Raw genomic sequence first — 24,448 nt, forward strand, 5'->3', positions numbered from 1 at the left:
AGAAAGGACTTGTCAAGGACAGGGGTAGGGAAGCGTGCACCCATGCCTCTGCCCCTACCTACTTGCGTGATCCGTCCTAGGTAACGGGGCACAACTGGACGGCAGTACCTGACTTAAGTAAGTGCAGGGGAAAACAAAAGACAGGACAAACAGAACACAAAGCAAGTCAAACTAGCCGAAGTCAAATACCAGGAAGTCAAATCAGTACAAGCGAGTGACAAGAGCGAGTCCAAACACAAGTTGGAAGTCAGTACCAGGAGATCACGACAAGCAACAGGGGATTAGCAGAAGCGAGGTCAAATGAGCAGAGCCGAGGTCAGGATTCAGGAACACAATGCCAGGAATACAGGAGCGCTTAAAGACCTTAATCACAGGCAACCTGTGGCCAGCAGGCTGCCTGTTTAAATAGGCCTAGCTGGTGAGTCACAAGACATTGCCAGTGTTGCATGACTCACAGCAGCCCAACTCAGCCAACTCAACCTTGCGCAGATTGCCGGGGGTGCTGAGAAGAAAGTACGCGCCGCCTGCCCCTCATTACAGTATCTCCCTTTCGACGAGGGGCCAACGGACCCAAAGTCATAGGATTGGGTTTCTCCAGATGAGCCAGATGGAACCTCTTCACCAGTCTGGCAGCATGTAACTGACTCATTGGCACCCAAGACCTCTCTTCTGGCCCGAAACCCTTCCAATGCACCAGATACTGGAAAGAATTCCGGACCTTTCTAACATCAATAATCCTTAAGACCTCGAATTCCATTCAAGGAACTGGAGGCGGAGGTTCCTCAGAAGGAGCGGCAGGTGACACATACTTCTTTAGTAAAGATTTGTGAAACACATTGTGGATGCGAAAGGAATCAGGTAGTTTTAGTTTAAATGATACAGAGATAATAACCCTAATAATCTCATGAGGACCAATAAATCATGCAGCAAACTTATTAGATGGTACTTTAAGAGACAGATTTTTGGTAGATAGCCCTATCTTCTCACCCCCCACAAAATCCACCCCATGAGAGCGTCTATCAGTCTTGATTTTCTGAACCTCTTGGGCTTTCTTCAGGTTCGACTGAACCTGGGCCCAGACTGTGCACAGTACTCCAACCAATTTATCTGCTTCTGGAACTTAAAAAGAAGACGGCGACAATAAATTAAATCGTGGATGGAACCGAAGATTACAGAAGAATGGTGACACTCCCTTGGATGAGTTCACCCAGTTATTGATAGCAAACTCAGCCAAGGGTAGATGTCGCACCCACAACAGTTGATTATCTGAAACATAACATCTCAAGAACTGTTCCAACGACTGGTTCAATGGTTCGGTTTGACTGTTAGTTTCAGGGTGAAAGGCGGAAGAAAAGGACAAAGAAATACCATATTTATGACAGAAGGCTCTCCAGAACCTAGAAACAAATTGAACGCCTCTATCAGAGACAACATTCTCTGGAATCCCATGAAGACATACCACATGATCCACAAACAGAGAAGCCAAAGTTTTAGCATTAGGGAGCTTTGCCAGTGGAACAAAATGACCATTTTACTAAATCTATCAACCACTACCCATACCACTGACTTACCCTCGGAGACTGGCAAGTCGGTGATAAAATCCATGGAAATATGTGACAACGGTCTACTGGGAATGGGCAGTGGTTGTAACTCACCAGCCGGGCAAGTTATGAGGAGTTTTGGCCCTGGGACATACCTCACATGAAGACACATCCGAGTTCACATCTCTATATAATGTGGGCCACCAGCAGGACCTGGAGATGAGTTCCTTGGTGGCATAAACATCGGGGTGTCCACATAACACTGAATTATGACACACCCAAAAGCCGGAGACATAAGTGAACTGGAACAAACAATTTATCATGGGAAGACTGTACCGGAGCTAGATGTTGTGCCGCCTCAATTTCGGTGGTAAGATCGGAGGACATTGAGGCCACAATGATACCAGTGGGCAAAATAGGTTCAGGAGGAGTGTCTGGCAGTTGAAAGTCATGAAAACTTCGGGACAAGACATCGGCTTTTACATTTTTACTTCCTGGCCTGATAGTAATAGAAAAGTTAAAATGCGTAAAAAATAATGCCAACCTTACTTGTCTAGGATTAAAACGTTTTGCGGATTCCAGAAACAATAGATTTTTATGATAAGTAAGAACAGTAATACAATGCTGAGCCCCCTCCAAAAAAGTTGCCATTCCTCAAAAGCCCATTTAATAGGGAGCAGTTCTCGGTTCCAAATGTCATAATTTCTCTCGGTAGGGGAGAACTTCCGGGAGAAAAACGCACATGGCCTTAAATTAGTAAGATTAGATGATCCCTGAGAGAGAACTGCTCCTACTGCATCCTCAGATGCATCGACCTGGACAATAAACAGCTTTTCTTGATCCGGCGTGTTACCGAAACACCTCTTGAGGGTTTCGAAGGCTTCTATGGCTCAGATGACCAATTAACACGATCCGCCCCCTTCCTGGTTAGGTCGGTCAGAGGTTTAGCGATTACTGAAAAGTTTTTAATACATTTTCGATAATAATTTGCAAATCCCAGAAAGCATTGCAACGCCTTAAGGGAAGAAGGGCTCACCCACTCTTGAATGGCTTGCACTTTCCCCGGATCCATCTTAAAATATTGAGGAGTAAGTATATAACCTAAAAACTAAATCTTTTGTACCCCAAAAATACACTTTTCTTTCTTGGCAAATAATAGATTTTTCCTTAAGAACTTCCAGCACTTGCCTGGTATGAGTGACATGAGATTCCCAACTAGGTGAAAAGATCAGGATGTCATCCAAGTAAACTATCATAAATATGCCAATAAAGTTCCTGAAAATGTCATTAACGAAGTTTTGAAATACCGCCGGCGCATTACAGAGACCAAACGGCATGACCAAATATTCAAAGGGACCCTCAGGAGTGTTAAAAGCTGTCTTCCACTCGTCACCCTCCCTAATACAAATCAAATTGTAGGCTCCTTTTAAATCAAGCTTAGAAAACCAACAGGCCCCAAGTACCTGATTGAACAGGTCTGGAATCAATGGTAGGGAATACTGATTTTTAATAGTAATTTTGTTTAATTCCCTATAATCGATACAGGGTCTCAAACCTCCATCCTTTTTCTCCACAAAAAAGAACCCTGCTCCCATAGGTGAAACAGAGAGTCTGATATGACCTTTTAATAAACTTTCTTTGAGATACTCCTTCAGAGAGTTTCGCTCAGGACCGGATAAATTATAAATACGGCCCTTTGGAAACTTAGATCCTGCAATGAGATTAATGGCACAATCATATGGTCTGTGGGGTGGCAGCTTCTCAACATCAGATGAGGAAAAAACATAAATAAAATAAAGTCACTAATGTGCGGAGGAAGGTTTTTAGATTCAATCGTGATTCCAGCCTGGACAAATAGGAAAAACATTTAGGACCCCACTTCTCAACTTTGCCAGTAGTCCAATTAATGACAGGGTTATGATGTTGAAGCCATGGCATGCCCAAAACCACTTCTATAGGCAAGTTCTCTAATACAAGAAAAGAACAAATTTCGGTGTGACAAACCCCCACAGTCATAGTAACCTCAGGAGTACAAAATTTGACTGTCCCAACCCACCAAAGGAGTAGAGTCAATGGCAACTATGTGGATGGGGTTAGGAAGAGCCAACATGGGTATTCCCATAGAGAGAATAAATTAACAAAACTAGAGGCGGAACCTGAGTCAATAAAGGCCTCCCCAGTACCCTTACTGGAAAGAAAAGAAATCATCACTGGTACTAATAGTTTTTTCTTTACCACCTCTGGAAGTGTCTTATCCTTGGAAACATCCGGTTTGGGTGACCTTCCAGAAGGAGGGACCTTGGGGAAATGTCGTACCCAATGGCCGAAGTCGCCACAATAGAAACATATACCGTGCTGGGGACGTTGGTCTCTCCTAGTCATGCCAAGTTGCATGGGCTCATCGAAAACAGTTTCCACCTGGACCCCCACAGGAAAGAAGTCGGGTTTGGACGTAGCCTGTGGAAAGAACAGATGCTCCCACTGACGTTCTCTAATGCGTCTGTCCAGTCTCACAGCAAGAGACATAATTTGTTCTATAGTGTCAGGACAGGGGTAGCTAACTAGCATGTCTTTAACACTTTCGGAGAGTCCTGCCGTGAACTGACATTTCAGAGAGGACTCATTCCAGCCCGAGGGAACACACGACTTCCGAAATTGTGTGCAATATTCCTCTACTGGTCGGTTTCCCTGGGTGAGGGATTTCAGCCACAGTTGCCCTATCCGGTTCATCATAGAGCATACCCAGAGCCTAAAAAATGCTTCAACAGACATGAGACACGGGGAGTCACTGGGCAGGGAGTATGCCCATTCCTGTGGGTCACCTTGTAAATGAGAGATAACAATCCCCACTTTTTGCTGTTTGGATCCAGATGAATAGGGGTGTAAACAGAAGTACAACTTACAGCTCTCACTAAATGCAAGGAAACATCTGCGGTCCCACGAAAACTGATCCGGCAACTTAACATGGGGTTCCATGTGCTGTACAGAGGGACCCGGTAACGGTAGGGTCTGAGCAAATTCCTGTTGCTGTAATCTTTCCCCTAACCCCAGTACAATTTGCGCAAGGTTATGGACCTGATCAGTGAGCACTCGCATCGGGTTCCTAATGTAGTTGGGCCTGTGATTCTGTCACGGACAGGGGTAGGGAAGCGTGCACCCCTGACTGCCACCCCCGCCTCTGCCCCTACCTACTTCCACGATCCGTCCTAGGTAATGGGGAGCAACTGGACGGCAGTACCTAACTTAAGTAAGTGCAGGGGAAAACAAATGACAGGACAAACAGAACACAAAGCAAGTCAAACTAGCCGAAGTCAAATACCAGGACGTCAAATCAGTACAAGGGAGCGACAAGAGCGAGTCCAAACACAACCCGGAAGTCAGTACCAGGAGATCACGACAAGCAACAGGGGATGAGCAGAAGCGAGGTAAAACGAGCAGAGCCGAGGTCAGGATTCAGGAACACAATTCCAGGAATACAAGAGCGTATAAAGACCTTAATCACAGGCAACCTGTGGCCAGCAGGTCTAGCTGGTGAGTCACATGATGTGGCTAGCGTCACGTGACTCAAAGCAGCCCAACTCAGCCAACTCAGATAATGATGATCGGTGCTGCCATGGAGACAAGGACGCAGGCTACCTCCTTGCCCCTCTCCTGGCGCAGGTTGCCGGCGGTGCTGTGAAGGAAGCACGCGCCGCCTGCCACTCGTTACAGGACTCATGTGCATGCTCACAGTAGTCCTCATTAGAGATGAGCGAATATTCCAAGATTCAGTTAATTTCGGATTATCCAAATTTTTCTAAAAGTTTGGTTGGGGTCCAAATCCATTCGTTCCCAACCAAAGTTGCTCCAATTACCCTGGAAATTGGTATATAACCCCCTCTAGTCCTCTAAAACACTGATTTATTGTCACGGCTGTATGTGAGCAACAAGAGCATGCACAGAAAATAGAGCTACTGACCGGACCCAAACTAGGGAGGATAAAGGGTGACCCCTGTCAGACCCTCAAAGCTCTCCCTATGCTGCTAAGCCCATGCCCGGATCCAAATGGTGGAACGAGGCATGCCCGCATACCTAAGACTGATGACCACTGTAACCCCTACAATAGTGGAAGGGGCACGGCCACCGGTGCCCTGCTCAGTATATGGAGGGAACCGTGGTCGCCTCGGATCCAGTCAGAAAACACACAGATACACTACAATGTCTGCACACTTAGCTGAAGGAGCTGCAGCCGCAGTGAAGATGGATCCAAAGACAGGCAGGCAATATCCGGAGTACTTGCTGCAGCAGAACACAGGTCCAGTGAAAGGATAGCATACAAGGGAAGATACTCAAGCAAGAGCTACAACACAAATGAGAAATACAGGGAGTGCAGAATTATTAGGCAAGTTGTATTTTTGAGGATTAATTTTATTATTGAACAACAACCATGTTCTCAATGAACCCAAAAAACTCATTAATATCAAAGCTGAATATTTTTGGAAGTAGTTTTTAGTTTGTTTTTAGTTTTAGCTATTTTAGGGGGATATCTGTGTGTGCAGGTGACTATTACTGTGCATAATTATTAGGCAACTTAACAAAAAACAAATATATACCCATTTCAATTATTTATTTTTACCAGTGAAACCAATATAACATCTCAACATTCACAAATATACATTTCTGACATTCAAAAACAAAAACAAATCAGTGACCAATATAGCCACCTTTCTTTGCAAGGACACTCAAAAGCCTGCCATCCATGGATTCTGTCAGTGTTTTGATCTGTTCACCATCAACATTGCGTGCAGCAGCAACCACAGCCTCCCAGACACTGTTCAGAGAGGTGTACTGTTTTCCCTCCTTGTAAATCTCACATTTGATGATGGACCACAGGTTCTCAATGGGGTTCAGATCAGGTGAACAAGGAGGCCATGTCATTAGATTTTCTTCTTTTATACCCTTTCTTGCCAGCCACGCTGTGGAGTACTTGGACGCGTGTGATGGAGCATTGTCCTGCATGAAAATCATGTTTTTCTTGAAGGATGCAGACTTCTTCATGTACCACTGCTTGAAGAAGGTGTCTTCCAGAAACTGGCAGTAGGACTGGGAGTTGAGCTTGACTCCATCCTCAACCCGAAAAGGCCCCACAAGCTCATCTTTGATGATACCAGCCCAAACCAGTACTCCACCTCCACCTTGCTGGCGTCTGAGTCGGACTGGAGCTCTCTGCCCTTTACCAATCCAGCCACGGGCCCATCCATCTGGCCCATCAAGACTCACTCTCATTTCATCAGTCCATAAAACCTTAGAAAAATCAGTCTTGAGATATTTCTTGGCCCAGTCTTGACGTTTCAGCTTGTGTGTCTTGTTCAGTGGTGGTCGTCTTTCAGCCTTTCTTACCTTGGCCATGTCTCTGAGTATTGCACACCTTGTGCTTTTGGGCACTCCAGTGATGTTGCAGCTCTGAAATATGGCCAAACTGGTGGCAAGTGGCATCTTGGCAGCTGCACGCTTGACTTTTCTCAGTTCATGGGCAGTTATTTTGCACCTTGGTTTTTCCACACGCTTCTTGCGACCCTGTTGACTATTTTGAATGAAACGCTTGATTGTTCGATGATCACGCTTCAGAAGCTTTGCAATTTTAAGAGTGCTGCATCCCTCTGCAAGATATCTCACTACTTTTGACTTTTCAGAGCCTTTCAAGTCCTTCTTTTGACCCATTTTGCCAAAGGAAAGGAAGTTGCCTAATGATTATGCACACCTAATATAGGGTGTTGATGTCATTAGACCACACCCCTTCTCATTACAGAGATGCACATCACCTAATATGCTTAATTGGTAGTAGGCTTTCGAGCCTATAAAGCTTGGAGTAAGACAACATGCATAAAGAGGATGATGTGGTCAAAATACTCATTTGCCTAATAATTCTGCACGCAGTGTATAATCCACACACTACAAAAGGAGGAGGGGTGATTTAAAGGCAGGGAAATCAAACGCAGGAGGAACAGCTGGGAGGAAGGAAACAGAAAGTAAAGAGCTCATCACAGGGGCGTAGAAACAGAGCAGTGAGAACTCCTCCAAGCTCTGGTAGTGACAGTACCCCCCCCCCCCTCTACGGGTGGACTCCGGACACCCAGGACCCACCTTCTCAGGATGAGCCCTATGAAATGCCCTGATGAGGCGAGTGGCTTTAATGTCCGACACCGGAACCCACATCCTCTCCTCAGGACCATAACCCTTCCAATGAACGAGGTACTGAAGAGAACCGCGGACAATGCGAGAGTCCACAATTCTGGAAACCTCAAACTCCAGATTGCCATCAACCAAAATCGGAGGAGGAGGCAAAGAGGAGGGTACCGTGGGCTGGACATATGGTTTTAAGAGAGATCTGTGAAATACATTATGTATCTTCCAAACCTGTGGAAGATCAAGACGGAAGGCAACAGGATTGATGACTGACAAGATTTTATAAGGCCCAATAAACTTGGGACCCAATTTCCAGGAGGGAACCTTCAGTTTAATATTTCTTGTAGACAACCACACCAGATCACCCACATTCAGGTCCGGACCAGGCACACGTCGCTTATACTTCTCACTCATCTTTCTAAGATTACTCTGAATCTTTTGCCAAATGGTAGACAAAGATGAGGAAAATCTCTCCTCCTCAGGTAAACCAGAAAGAGCCCCTCCCGAGAATGTCCCAAACTGCGGATGGAACCCATATGCACCAAAGAATGGTGACTTATCAGAAGATTCCTGACGACGGTTGTTCAGAGCAAACTCAGCAAGAGGGAGAAATGAACACCAATCCTCCTGGTTCTCTGCCACAAAACAGCGCAAATATGTCTCCAGATTCTGATTGAGGCGCTCAGTCTGACCATTCGACTGCGGGTGAAAAGCAGAAGAGAAGGACAGCCGAACCCCCAGGCGAGAACAGAAAGCCTTCCAGAATCTGGACACAAACTGCGTGCCTCTATCAGAAACAATATCAGAGGGAATGCCATGCAATTTAACAATATGGTCGACAAAAGCTTGCGCCAACGTTTTAGCATTGGGTAAAACAGGGAAAGGTACGAAATGAGCCATCTTGCTAAAACGGTCCACCACCACCAGGATCACCGACTTCCCTGAGGAACGAGGAAGATCCGTGATAAAGTCCATGGACAGGTGTGTCCAAGGACGGGAAGGTATGGGTAACGGGAGAAGGGAACCTGAAGGCCGTGAACGAGGGACCTTAGCGCGAGCGCACGTCTCACAAGCAGCCACAAAACCCTCCACCGACTTACGAAGAGCCGGCCACCAAAATCTCCGAGCAATGAGATCTACCGTGGCTCTACTCCCGGGGTGACCAGCAAGAACAGTATCATGATGCTCCTTGAAGATTTTGTGACGTAGCTCAGGAGGCACAAACAACTTCCCAGAAGGACAACGGGCAGGTGCCTCAGTCTGGGCAGCCTGGACCTCGGCCTCCAAATCAGAATATAGAGCAGAAACAACTACCCCCTCCGCCAAAATGGGACCCGGGTCCTCGGAGTTTCCTCTTCCCGGAAAACAGCGAGAGAGAGCATCAGCCTTCACATTTTTGATCCCAGGGCGGAATGTAACGACAAAATTGAATCTGGAGAAGAACAGAGACCATCTGGCCTGTCTCGGATTCATACGCCTGGCCGACTCCAAGTATGCCAGATTCTTATGGTCGGTAAAAACGGTGATAGGGTGCCTGGCCCCCTCCAACCAATGGTGCCATTCCTCGAAAGCCAACTTGATGGCCAACAACTCCCTATCTCCCACATCATAGTTTTTCTCTGCTGGGGAGAGTTTTTTAGAGAAAAAGGCACAGGGTCGCCATTTGGCAGGAGAAGGGCCCTGGGACAAAACCGCACCCACACCCACCTCGGAAGCATCCACCTCAACAATAAAAGGTAAGGAAACATCGGGATACACCAAGATGGGAGCAGACGCAAAACTCTCTTTAATCTTAGAAAAAGCTGCAAGCGCCTCCTCCGACCAAGAGGAAAAATCCGCCCCCTTTTTTGTCATGTCAGTGAGGGGTTTGACAACAGAGGAATAATTCAAAATGAACTTTCTGTAATAGTTCGCAAAACCCAGAAAGCGCATCAATGCCTTCTGATTCTCAGGAAGCTCCCACTCAAGTACAGCACGGACCTTCTCCGGATCCATGCGAAAACCAGAAGCAGAGAGGAGAAAACCCAGAAATTGAATCTCCGATACCATAAAAAGACATTTCTCCAGCTTGGCGTACAATTTATTTTCCCGCAGAATCTGCAGAACCTGAAAAAGATGATCCTGATGGGTCTGAACATCAGGGGAAAAAATCAAAATATCATCAAGATACACCAATACAAATTTCCCCATTAAATGGTAGAAAATACTGTTAACAAAATGCTGAAAGACGGCCGGAGCATTCATCAGGCCGAAAGGCATAACGAGATTCTCAAAATGCCCGTTAGGGGTATTAAAGGCCGTTTTCCATTCATCCCCCTCTCTGACCCTGACCAGGTTGTACGCGCCTCTCAAATCCAATTTGGAAAAAACCTTGGCCCCAACAATTTGGTTGAAGAGGTCCGGGATCAGAGGAAGGGGATAGGGATCGCGAATCGTGATACGGTTCAGCTCCCTAAAATCTAGGCAAGGTCTCAGAGAGCCATCTTTTTTTTTAACAAAAAAAAACCCAGCGGCAACAGGTGATTTTGAGGGACGAATATGCCCCTTATCGAGACTCTCGGAGATATAGGTTTGCATTGCGATTCTTTCCGGTTGTGAGAGATTGTAGAGGCGAGCTTTTGGCAGCTTGGCGCCGGGAATGAGGTTAATGGGACAGTCAAACTCCCGGTGAGGAGGTAGCTCCTGAACACCGCTCTCGGAAAACACGTCCGAGAAATCAGAGAGAAATGATGGCACAGTTTTAGTAGACACCTCTGCAAAAGTCGCTGTAAGACAATTCTCTCTACAAAATTCACTCCACTCATTTATTTGCCTTCCTTGCCAATCAATAGTGGGGTTATGTCTAGTGAGCCAGGGTAACCCCAAAACTAGAGGAGAAGGCAATCCGTTAAGGACAAAACAAGATATATCCTCCACATGAGTGTCACCTACAGCTAACCGGATATTGTGAACAATGCCCTTCAGAGATCTCTGTGAGAGTGGAGCAGAGTCAATAGCAAAAACAGGTATATCCTTTTCTAATGTGCAAACCTGAAAACCATGCATGGCTACAAATTGAGTGTCAATAAGATTGACGGCCGCTCCACTATCAACAAAAATCTCACAAGAAATGACTTTGCTCTCTAGCGCCACCCTGGCAGACAGGAGAAAACGGGAACTGCAGGTCAGAGGAAAAGCATCAATTCCTACATCAACTTTGCCCAAAGTAGCAGATGAAGCAGAGTTTGATGATTTACCTTTTGAGGTTTTTCTCTTATTATCGCTCTTAGTACAGTTCAAGAATCTCCTAGACGGACAAACATTTGCCAAATGACCTATGCCGCCACAACAAAAACACACCATACTCTGAGGACTAAATCCTCTTTTATCAGGGGCAAGTCGACCTAGCTGCATGGGCTCCTCCTCAGAGGGGACTGAGACAGGATGAGGCCCCTGCACACTGAATGAGTCCGCACCACTGCCCCTAGACTGACAATGGCTGGACAGAGAGGTCTCGTTTCTTTCTCTTAGACGCCTGTCAAGGCGTACCGCCAATGACATGGCAGACTCTAAGGACGTTGGTCTCTCATGGAAAGCAAACGCATCTTTCAATCTCTCTGAGAGACCATGACAGAACTGACTCCGGAGTGCAGCATCATTCCAACCTGAATCAGCTGCCCATCTCCGAAATTCAGAACAATAAAGCTCCGCAGACAGTTTGCTCTGGCATAAAAAAAGTAAGTTAGATTCGGCCAGAGCAACACGATCCGGGTCATCATATATCTGCCCCAGGGCCACAAAAAATCCTTCCATGGATCGAAGGGAGGGATCCCCTGATGGCAGCGAAAAAGCCCAACTCTGAGCATTACCCCTGAGCAGGGAGATGACAATCCTCACCCTCTGCTCCTGATTACCAGAGGAATGGGGACACAAGCAAAAATGGAGTTTGCATGCCTCTCTGAAGCGAACAAAACTCTCACTGCCCCCGGAGAACGTTTCCGGAAGTGAGACCTTTGGCTCGCAACAGACTCCATGGGACGGAGCAGAGCCCAATGCTTGAAGCTGAGTCATAGATTGACGGAGATCCGCTACCTCCAAAGAAAGACCCTGCATGCAGTCAACCAGGTCAGAAAGCGGATCCATGTCAAAAAAGACGGTTTTGGTGGATTATAATGTCACGGCTGTATGTGAGCAACAAGAGCATGCACAGAAAATAGAGCTACTGACCGGACCCAAACTAGGGAGGATAAAGGGTGACCCCTGTCAGACCCTCAAAGCTCTCCCTATGCTGCTAAGCCCATGCCCGGATCCAAATGGTGGAACGAGGCATGCCCGCGTACCTAAGACTGATGACCACTGTAACCCCTACAATAGTGGAAGGGGCACGGCCACCGGTGCCCTGCTCAGTATATGGAGGGAACCGTGGTCGCCTCGGATCCAGTCAGAAAACACACAGATACACTACAATGTCTGCACACTTAGCTGAAGGAGCTGCAGCCGCAGTGAAGACGGATCCAAAGACAGGCTGGCAATATCCGGAGTACTTGCTGCAGCAGAACACAGGTCCAGTGAACGGATAGCATACAAGGGAAGATACTCAAGCAAGAGCTACAACACAAATGAGAAATATAATCCACACACTACAAAAGGAGGAGGGGTGATTTAAAGGCAGGGAAATCAAACGCAGGAGGAACAGCTGGGAGGAAGGAAACAGAAAGTAAAGAGCTCATCACAGGGGCGGAGAAACAGAGCAGTGAGAACTCCTCCAAGCTCTGGTAGTGACATTTATTTATGAAAAGCTCCTATCTCATTTTGTTAATTTTTTACAAATCTTTTCAATTTTCCCTCGCCGTCCCCTCGATCTGGTACAACATCAGGTGCAACTGTATCTACTTTTAACGTTGCCACTGAAAACTGAGGTTATTGGTTGGTTGCAACTGACAGCAATTACCTCCTGCCTGGTGGTGACAGAACACTGGTGATTGCTTATGTGCTGAATGCTGTTTTAAAATATTCTTCCGAATCGAACCAGAAAAGATTCGGGTTTGATTCGGTGCCTAAAAAATCTGAGATTTGGAACAAATAAATTTGAAACAGATAGATTTGCTCATCTCTAGTTATGGCAATGTATTTTGGTGCAGCTTTAAGCACTGACAGTACTATTCATGTTCAGGTTGCGTTAAATGCAAAATTGTCAAGTTTTTATACATTTAAAGACACCCTTATAATTATTGTCACAAACTCAAGTGGATTGTGGGAAATGCAGTTTCGACTGACCCTACTAGGCAGTATATGTAAATACATTTTTGGTCCCCCGAAACACATCATCTGAAACTAATGTGTTTCAGTAAGCAATTCCTTTTTTCTAACCGAAGATCTCATGCTGTATATCATGGAACATAATGATTATTCTCTGGCATCAACCTCATCCTTCTTTACATATTTTCCTTTGGTGCACTTTGTGTTTGTACAGGGCCTGTAAAACTAGTACTAACATTCACATATTGGGATTCCAAATGTATGTCTTGATCAGTCATGGGTTCAATTACTAGAGATGAGTGAATTGCTCAAAATTCAATGCTGGTTCTATTTGAACAGAGGTCGGAATCGATTCTACACAAATCAAAAGTGCTTCAATTGGTCTGAAAATTTATGAATTACTCTATAAGGTATCCTTACACTAATATATTTTTCACTCGTTCACTTTTTTTCTTTAGTTTTATATTAATTTTCTCTCTCTTCTTTCCTTCAAAATTCATTTGAATCGAATCACAAAAAAATCTGATTTGGATGCAACTCAAAGTTTCACAAAATTCTGGTTAAATCTGATTGGTTTACAATCAATTTGCTCATGTCGATTAATTACCCATATTCACAGCATCATAGGGTTCTATGATGCTATGAGTTTGGATCATTAAAATCACTGTAGAACAGGAATGCTCTACCCGTGGCCCTCCAGCTCCCAGCATGCCTGGAAAGCCTAAAGCTACTAGGGCATGCTGAGAATTGTAGTTTTGAAGCAGCTTTAGGTCCGCAGGTTGAGCACCCCTGCTTTGGAAAAAGGACACAAGGCCAGAATCCAGAGTGTGGAATCTGAACTTTTGAATCCGACCTATTATGTCACCATAAATTTATGCAAATGCTTCCCAGTCAATAAAATTAAAGCCAGATGCTTACAGAAGTTAGTGTACCACGTCTAAAATTGGTCAGATGATATTATATTAGCAGAATAATGCAGATACACTTTATTAAAGTAAAACTTTGGAAAATTGTTTATTAATTTTTTACTATTGTGTGGTACAAGTGACATTTTACCAATGTCAGTGTTAGTTAAGTAAAATGTAGAATTGGTTTAACAATGAACATTGAGCATTGCAAAGCAAAAAAAGTTGGAAATAAAAGGTGAATTATGTACATCTGACTTTCAAATAAAACATCAACAGGTCACTTTTTTACTGCATGACATAATTTATTTTGAAGCTTTAATACTTCTATAACCACAATGTCCTAAAAAAGTGGTATGCTGCAAGCTGTTCTCTCTTTATGAGAACTGCTGGAGGCAAAATTGAATATCTAGTCAGAAAAGACACGTGAAGATCACTATTGTCAAACTAATTTAAAAAAAAAAACTACTTTTCGAGTACAATTTCTTCTACATGTTGAAAGAATGAGATAAAGATGAAAAATAATGAAAACTTTAAACACTTGAGGCATTATACTCACTGGGACATTTAATCTGTTTTTATTCAACTACAGATCGTTAATACTAGCAAAACGAGTGTCAAGTGAAGGTAATATTGCACATACATCCAGTGACCCCAGGCAGATTGATAAGGTCACGGTGTTTTTTTGTTGTTATTGTTGCTTTTATATACATCTTTTCTTCTCTCACATAGCCCAAAGACTTGATTAAAACCCTAAGACTGTGCACATTCTTTCCTAGGATAAAGTTTAAGCTAGAAGGGAGGTCTATTAAGCCAGTATCTCTATGAACCAGAGAGCTCCTGCAAAGGCTTGGCTCCGGCTAAAGTGGATTCAACAGGACCATGTGTTATATGGTCATCCAGGCTTAAAATCCCTTTGTGGTCTGCAGTCTTAGCCCGATTACAGATTTAGTCCTAGTCTTTCTGTGTAGAGCCCTGCTGATCCATGATAACGGTACCTCATTGTTGCTTGCTCCTCTATTCCGGCTTGCTCAAAACTTTGCTACTCTCTTTGCTTTTTGGATTGTTGACACCTATGAATAGGTCATCAATATAAACATTCTGGAAAATCTTTTTAATGTTCTAGTTTAGTAGTAGTAACGTATAGCAGATATCCATGAAAAATTACACCGGATGTTCAGACTCATAATAAGTGAGGTTCTTTTTTAAGACTTTGTTTTTGTAGCTATAGATATTTGGTGGCTTTGGATGGTCATCATATTGTCATTGCACAAAGTGAAATAAGTTTAAACTTAGAGAGAAATTTTTTATCCCCCCTCTTGCCACTTTTCCGGTGTAAATAAGTTGCAAACTCTGCGACAGTACTGTGACAAAATTTTGCCACAAATGGCATTTCTACACCACCCTCGCAACTTCCCGAAAAGGGGAGATGGTGTAAATGAAAATTGAAATCTATAGCAGCTCCCAGATTCAGTCGAGTCACAGAGACTGCCAGAGGATGCGCAAAATACATGACATGGCCTGTGTTCTGACATAAATTAGGCACATCCTCTGGTGTGCAATGCCAGTCTATGATAAATTCTCCCCTTAATCTTTGTGTCCTAAGATATCCACAGAAAAAGTTTGATAATCAAAGTTAAGCACCTAGACTTATGAAGGTGATCATTAATGCACCAGTTGGGATGCCAAGATGAATAGTTTACCTCAATGAAATGTACAATTAATTGGAACATGGTCCAACCAAGCTATAATATGTAACAATGAGGAGTAGAGATAAGTGAATCCCTCAAAATTTGATTCTGTTTCAATTCCAACAGATTTCAAATTCAATATGATTCATTACCAAATAAATTCTACCTAAACTGAAAGTACTTTGATTGCTTGGAAATGTCTCCCTCCTTGATTTTTGAAAAATTCAGGTTGAATTTTTGAACTTAAAATCAATTCTCTAATGAGGACTCAACCAGGGTAGATATCGAGGGATACAAAATATTTAATGAATCTTGGGATCAGTTTCTAAAAGATGAGAGAAAACACATAATTTGGATGGGGTATCCAAAGCAGAGGCACCCTGTATAGTTTAATAGAGTGCCTTGAGACATGAATATTTGATTGATAAAATGCATTTAATCATGCACATGTTCTCGTGTTATAATACAGTTCTTTCATTATCCTCATTTGAATTTTGTATAACTGTGTAAATATAGGGCATGCAATGTTGTCAATAGTTATTCAAGGTCATTCCAAGCAAGGCAACAAAAGTCAAAGTGATCACTGACTTAATGTATATGCAAAATTATGGTAAAATATACACCTAATATATACATTTAATACAAATTACCTATAAATAAAATGGAGCTGTGCATAAAATTACAAAATTGACATGGTAATGTACTGTTACTGGCATTATGGGGACTATAGCTGGCACTTGACATTTGACAAACACACAAATTTGTATGGCATTGTGGCTGTCATTGTTATAGGGCTATATGTGAATTGAACTATAATGGCTATATTGGAGCGTGTCAAAGTCTTATGAAGATGAAAAGTAAATTGAATGCATCACAAAAGAAATAAATTCTGAAGACAAATCTGCAAAAAAAACTGCAGAATGAACAGTAGTCTGTTGATCAGTATTAAAGGGAATCTGTCATCATGAAAATGCAAAACAATCTACAGTCAGAATGATCTAGAGCAGGATGAGCTGAACAGATTGATATATAGTTTTGTGCTTATCCTGTTCTTTGAAGTCAAGGAGGCGGTCCTATCAGTATCTGTGTATATATAGTCATTGAGAGACATGATTTCAAAATCCAGAATGAGCAGGACATTAACTACATGAATAATGAACAGAACATTAAATAAATGAAATATAGCTATACTGAACATTTTTTCATTAAACGATATACCAATCTTCTAAGCCCCTTCTGCTCTATAACATGTTGCCTGCAGCTCAGACACCATGTTCAACGTGACAAGTTCCCTTTAATGTTTTTACACAGTAGCAAACGAAAACGTCTGAGAAAAGTGGATATTTTTTTATAGACATTAAAGTGGTTCTCCAGGAATTAAGAAAATGAAAATACTTAAATATTACTTTATTATAAATAGATTCCCAGATACTTTTCATTAGTTATAATGGCTCATTTTGTCTAGGGAGCAATATTTAGGCAAAATAAAATGGCCGCATTCCTATTAGTACACACAAAACCTGTTCTAATCACACAGCAGGACAAGTTACTTCAGAGCACTAAGGTAAAGAGCTGCCTCATCCTCCTCTCTGCTCTACTTGCCAGGGATTATAATCCTGAATACAGATGATAAGATCTTCAGGTAAATCTTTGTAGGGATGGAGTTCATGAGTAGACATGAAGTACAGAGATGATGGGGATATGGCTAATGAACAGCAGCTGTTGTATGCAGTTTCCATTACCACAGCCACACATTACCACAGTCTTTCCTGTCTGTCCTCTCAGCATTTCATGTCCCCATTCTCACAGAGATTCAGTTAAAGTTCTTTTTCACTGTATTCAGGATCATAATCCCTGATTAAGTAGAGAGGAGGATGAGGCAAATCTTCAGTTCAGTGTTGTGAAGTATCTTGTCCTCCTGTTTGATTAGGACAGGTTTTGTGTGAACTAATAGGATGGCGTCAATTTTATTTCTCCTAATGAGTGTTCTATAGAGAAAACGAGCCATTATAACAAGTAAAAGATATTTGGGAATCTATTTATAATAAAGTAATACAGTATTTAAGTATTTTTAATTTCTTAATTGCTGGAGAACCCTATCATGAAACTTTGATTGATATTGTTTTATTACAGTAATAGTAACCTGTGGATCTTCTAAACTGTGATCAGGTTGATGCTGGCTAAACAGAGGCGTGAAGGGACTCCCTGGCTTTCCCCTTTAAAGAGGTTTTCCCATGAAAAATATTCTTCAGTTTTCAAACCAACATCTGGATCTGAATACTTTTGTAATTGCTTGGAATTAAAAATTTACTATAGCTACTGAGTTAGGCCTCATGCACACGACCGTTGTTGTGTTCCGTGTCCGTTGTTCCATTTTTCGTGATTTTCAGCGGACCTATTGACTTTCAATGGGACCGCTGAAAAATCGGCTAATGCTCCGTTTGCCATCCGCGTCCGTGATCCGTGGTTCCAGTCCGTCAAAAAAATATGACCTGTCCTATTTTTTTCACGGACAACGGTTCGCGGACCCATTCAAATCAATGGGTCCGTGAAAATCGCGGATGCACAACCGTTTGTCATCCGCGTCTGCGTCCGTTTTATTAATCTTTACCATGGCAAATTTTTTTTTATGACAATACAGGAAGGAAGCTTCAGGTCATAGGTTACCTGATAGCAGTTTGCTAGTGATCTGTGGTGATACTGTTTGTGTGGTGTTTTGAGGAGAATCAAAAAATTCGATTTGAACATGCCTAGATGGAATGTAGAAAAATTGATAACTCTGGTTCAGGAGAGGCCAGAGTTATGGGACAGCAGGCTCAATGTCTACCAAGACCGAGTCCGCAAGGAGGTGTCGTGGGAGAAAGTGGCCCGTTCCATGAGGCGTTTGGAATGGCAAAAAGCCGATGCCAGAGGCCGGGCTGATTTAGGTAAGTGCTAGCAATGTCATTGCACTGTCCTGGCCCCTGACTTGTCACTATTGAACTTGATATTAATTCCATGATGTCTTAATAACTGCATACGAGCGTGGAACATGGAGGTGAGCGTTCTGCGGTATCCCAGCCTGGCATCCTCTTTGGTTGCTAGGATGCGGTGTGCTTTGTGTCGACGCTGAAGTTCAGTCAGACACTGGTATAGATTATACGAGTGTATTACGGTACTGCAGTGGCGGCACTAAGCGCACGGCGTCATAGCAACCAATGAAGGCGTGAACTGCTGTTCTCAACAGGATGCTAGGCCGTGATACGGCGGAACGCTCCGCTCCGTGTTCATAAACTGTATATTTTAATTGCCTGCCTTATTTTATATTGGCCTATATATGGATTTTAAAAAAACATTTGTAAAATATATACCATATACTCCTACCATTGGGTGTATTTTAAAAGTCTGGCCCTAACTATGATACTGTAAACGGTAGTAATGGATACTATGCATGTGCACCTGCTAGTTGGTGGCACTTGTTCTAGTTTTAATTGAGCATACAATAGTTGTTACTTAACGCATATTGTGAAAAAATTTACATACCAATGGCTAGCACGATTATTCACTGGCTTCATGAACGTATTTCATTAGTATAGCCACACTGGCACTACTGTAGCATGTGGTGTATTTTCATCCATTTTTGAATATTTATCTTCAGGGGGCTGCTTGATTTCTGAGAATTGTCTGCATTTTTTTTATTATTTTTTGGGCAAAAATTTCGAAGATTGTAATTGTTTTTTTTCTAAATAGTCAAGCAGACCAAGACCCGGTGGAACAGCTGCCGGGATCAGTTTCGCCGGGAGCTGTATGAACGTGGACGCAGTGGTGATGGTGGAGCCAGAAAAAGGCCATATATATATACGGCCCAATTAGAGTTCCTAAAACCGGTCATGGATTTGAGGCCGTAAGTATGTTTATGATGGTGTTTGACTATTGAGGACCTATCTCCTCTGTGTAGGTCCTATTTTCTATTTTAAAAAAAGCAAAGTCATCTAAGAACAACCACGCTCTTCAGCAGTATGACGAGTCAACACGAGCACATCGCACATGCCCTGCCCTCTGCCGTCTCTCTTCCTCCTGTGTGCCACTTTATGTTAAATCTAGTCACAGATATCTGATGGGATAGAGTGCTATGAGTGCTGGAAAGGAGAAGGGAGATGACACGTGCTCTGCACGCATTTTCTCATCATACAGCTGATTGTCATATATTTTGCCAGGTGTTTCTCCATCGCCAATATGATAATGTGTACCTATCCATTGTATATGTTCTAAATATGATAATGCTCGTCCAAGGCCTTAGCAGTCAGAGGTGCCTGAATAGTGTTCCCATTTTGGTATTGTTCTCTGTATTTCTATGTTTCTGTACATAAATGAAATTATTTTGTAGATAATTTTATTAAAACTGGACCCCGTCACTATGGATATTTCCTTTACCATTATTCTCAAGTTGTATTTCAAGGCCAAAAATAGTTTTTAATCGGTTTAATTAAAAGGCACAATACTTTGTACTATTATACATTGATTAATGATGCACCAACTGCGTTCCTGGAGCAGAATTAGATTTTCAACTTCCACCATGGCCTTATGATGCATTTTAAATGTTCTGGGAGTGGTATTTTTGTAGGTTTATTTTACAAAAACGAGTGTGACAGTGTACAAACACGTCCAATGCAGATGTACAAAATTTCAGCATTTGGTTAGCTCCTAGAATGTGTCCACCTGTTTTCGGCCAGTACATCCCCAAACTACTATCATTGATCATAAAAAAAAATTCTACAATTGTGTTGATGCTCCCAATAGGAATCCTCTGTGAATTTGTGTTTATGGATGTGTTAAATTATCATCTCACGAGGATTTTCAACATTTTTCTAAATTAGGACTTGTATGTAGAATCAACGACTATAGCACAACTCAAATTTTTTTTTGGGCATAAACCTTATGTAAATCCGAAATGTTGGACTCCATAGATTTAATATATGTTTATTTCTAATGTTTACATACAGAACTGTCGACAGTTTGGATGATCCGGAGGAGTCAGATGTGGGTGGGAGCGAAACTCCAGCTGTTTTCTCCCCTGAAAGTAGCCCCACCCATACCCAGGCCGAGGAGACAGAGCATCCGACTGTTGCGCCGCCAACCCTTTCCCAGGGGAGCATGGAAACGACCCAGCAGCCTCAGCAAAGGAGGCGGCGAAATGTCCCCCAGGCTTCCTCGGCACAAGATACTCGGGAGCAAATTGACTCCCGAGTCATTGAATTCCTGGCCAAGAGGAGTGAGGGACCAGAAGAAGCAGTGGTGAGGGGTCTGGGGCCTTTACTGAGGGGCGTCCCTGCCCACAGATTGAGCCCTTGTGTGGCAGGAATCGCAATGCTAATTGAATTGTTTTCCTCCCCATACGAGGAAGACATTGTGGCCGAAATCTATAATGTGAGGCGCAAGATCCTTGCTGCGCGATCCCACCCTGTTTCTATGCCAAGCCAACCCCAACCCCATGGCCCACCTGTACCTGGCCCACCTTACCAGGTGGCACAGGAAACAAGCTGCCCCCCTTCACAGTTTTTTTCTCAGGCTGCCACCTATGCCACTGCCCCACAGCAACCTCAACAGGTTAGGCCAGGGAGTTCATTCCAGCCTGGTCCCTTCACCAGGGATTTATTTGACCTATAGTGGTGATTTACAGCTAAAGTTTAAGATATTTTTTGGATAGTTTCCTTGCCTTATTTGTGCCATCATAGTTTGTGTATAATTTCTATTGAGACCTTGGGTTTTGTTATTTAAAAAAAATACTACAATGCAATGTGTCTTGAATTTATTAAAAAAGCAAGTACAATTGTGACTGCAACCAACCCAAATAACTATGGGATGTGGCTTTACAACCAACTCAACCTTTGGATGGAGAAGTAGCAATACAAATTATATAGGCCAGTGATGGCTAACCTTGCCACTCCAGCTGTGGTCAAATTACAACTCCCAGCATGCTCCATTTATTTCTACCGAGTTCTGAAAGCAGCAAAGCAAGGGGGGCATCTTGGGAGTTGTGGTTTTAACACAGCTGGAGTGCCAAGGTTAGCCATCACTGGTATAGACCTTTTGAATTGGTGTGCGTCCCAACATCTGTTTGTATGGGGAGCAATGGAAACTATTATTAGTTGAGAGTAGAAGGCACAAATGCACAAACATCCCTTTTATTTAAATTTGGGGGCTTGAGAAATATAATATTATCCTAATGGTTGCACTGAAAACCTATTGGCTATGTGCATTTTCGCTCAACAACACTTACTATTGATTCTTCGGTTGCCAAAAAAGCATATCATGTTTTAGGAATACATGTAGAATGTGATAGTGTTAATTGATAAATTACAGCTTGCTATGAAATATATAACATTCCAATCTAATAAGACACTTCAAAATGACACAAACAATACTTGTAGTAGTAAACCAAGTTTATTTTACATGGTGAGGCCCACTTAAAAAATATGAATTATAGAGGTATTAGAAGGTTTTTAGAAACATATAGCAAATCCATTAATTATGTTTCAATTATTGAAATCATAAATATCTTTTTTATAAAATTTTTTATTGATTAACTTTTAGTTCCAAAAAACCTCAGCCCGCAGGCCCACGTCAAGGGTCCTCATTGTTTTGCGAGTCCCTACACTCAACTATGTCGGAAATTACAGAAGCTATCTAGAAAACAAACAAAAAAACTAACGAGCACAGAAGAAATCAAACTCTGCCACGAATTGCGTCCCTCTGCCATGGCAAGGACCCCTCTGGGCTTAAAAAGTAGTCTGCATAGAGTTCTCGAACTGCAATGCCTGCAGTCCCAGGTCGTCTATGCAGGGTCCGATCCAAGCCCAAACCTGATGACGCTGGAAAATCTTCCATGTCAACAGAAGAGGAAGCCTCGTGAATCCTGGTGAAGTTGTGTAGAACAACACAAGCTTGAATCACCAGGGTAGCATTCTCCAGATCCATCTGTATGGATGACAAAAACACCCTCCATTTGCTAGAGAGTATTCTGAAAGCGCACTCAACATACCGATGGGCACGAGTCAACCGATAGTTGAAAATACACCTCCTGACAGCCAAACCACACTTTGGAAAGAGCCGCATAACATGGTGAGTTAATGCAAACCCTTCATCCGCCACAATAACAAATGGAGCCGGCGGACCAGCAGATCCGGGCAGTCTTCTGGACTCGGGCAGGGCAAGCTGGTTGGCACGAAGCCGCTCACCCATTGATGAGAGCATCAGCAGTGCTTCCATAGGCCCCGATATCAACCATTATAAACTGGTAGTTACTGTCAGCAACAGCCATCAGCACTATCGAAAAATATTGTTTATAATTGAAGAATCGGGACCCTGAGTGAGGAGGCTTCTCAGTTTGGAAACTGCGCTGAAATTTGGAAGCCCTCAGCAATCCGAAGCCAATCGTCCACCTTGGGCTGCGGCATCACCGTCTCTCGGAGTTGCTGCCAGATGACCTGGCAAGTGTGACGTACAATCCGAGAGATCATGTGGTTCCTAATAGAAACTCAAAATGCAGGGATGCAAATGAGTTCCCCGTTGCAAGGAATCTGTTGAAAAATGGAAACAAATAAAATCAGACAGCAGCAAATCAAATGAAACATCAGATACATGAATCACGTATAATGTTGTACACAAGATATGATTTGAAACACCCTATGTCCATTGTGGACTTATCCAAAATGTAATTTAAAAAAATTGGGTCTATGAGCAAAACACTACCAGCTATTGGTGTGTGGGCAGTACGACCACAACTAAGTTACAACTACTGTCTTTAGCCCCTTAGAAATGCTGGAAGGTATTGCCGACTTAAAAATTATGTGAACATTATGCATGATGAGGACGATAGATGAAAATCTCAGGGTTTTGCCACCACCACAATCCCACAAAATAGGGTACAGACCGGTATATAGGCTTCAAGCAGGGTGGTGCATGCAGCTAGGGATCCTGACTGAGGGTCCCAAGTCTTCAAGACACTACAATAATCTGATGCAGTCCCCAGTAGTTGGTGAAAAAATGGTTATTTAGTCACTCACACAGCCAGGATACAGGCTGCTGTAACCTGGCTGCCTGACTGAAAAAAATCACCATTTTGTCTCAAAATACTGGCAATTGCTGTGGATTATTGGAGGGTCTTGAGGACGTTAGCTGAACCCAAGTTTGAAACTTGCACAAAAGAATAGACAACCTTCAATATTTGGATGTTATGTGTCAGGGATTAACGGTTATTAAAACCAGATAAAAAAAAATAAACGGACAAAACATTATGGCCAAAGAAAGGTTAGAGGTAACTGGTGAGTTGTTTGTGAGTCGGCCTCATGCTCCTGTAATTTGCCCACTGGCTCCTGGTAGTGCCCATACGGCGCAGGTAGGTGAGTGTTAGGTCCCCGAGCTACTTGAGAAACCTTGGCGCGGTGCTCGGGCTCAGACATGTCCTACACCGTAGGATATGTTGGCTAATCTCTCAATTTTAACATCAGTTTGAGGGTTAGTAAGACCGCAGAGTGCACCTGTCTTTGCTATTATTTTGTTATATTGCTATATTGATTATCACATCCACATAATTGCTATCTTGTGTAGGATGTCTATTGTGGTACTTGTGGGTCGCTATGGGCATCCTCCACTGTATGCATTTTTGCTGGGGATCGTCATTAGCAACGGGCCACAAGTGCAGGATTTGCTCCCCTATATATATGCACAACTGCATGTGGGTTTGAGCATTTCCTGCTTGGTTAATGCCACGCAATTCTTTTCAGTTTGTATTTATAGAGATGCCTGGAGGTGTATAAACTCCAATTTAAATGTGCCTGTTTTCCATCTAGAGGCTACATTTAGGTGCACCTGTGAGGCCTGGGCCTTATGAGCCTGTCTTGAGTGGGACTCGCAGACTCCTCCCTCC

This window comes from Bufo bufo, chromosome 1 (genome assembly GCF_905171765.1).
Source record: "Bufo bufo chromosome 1, aBufBuf1.1, whole genome shotgun sequence".
Classification (NCBI taxonomy): Eukaryota; Metazoa; Chordata; class Amphibia; order Anura; family Bufonidae; genus Bufo; species Bufo bufo.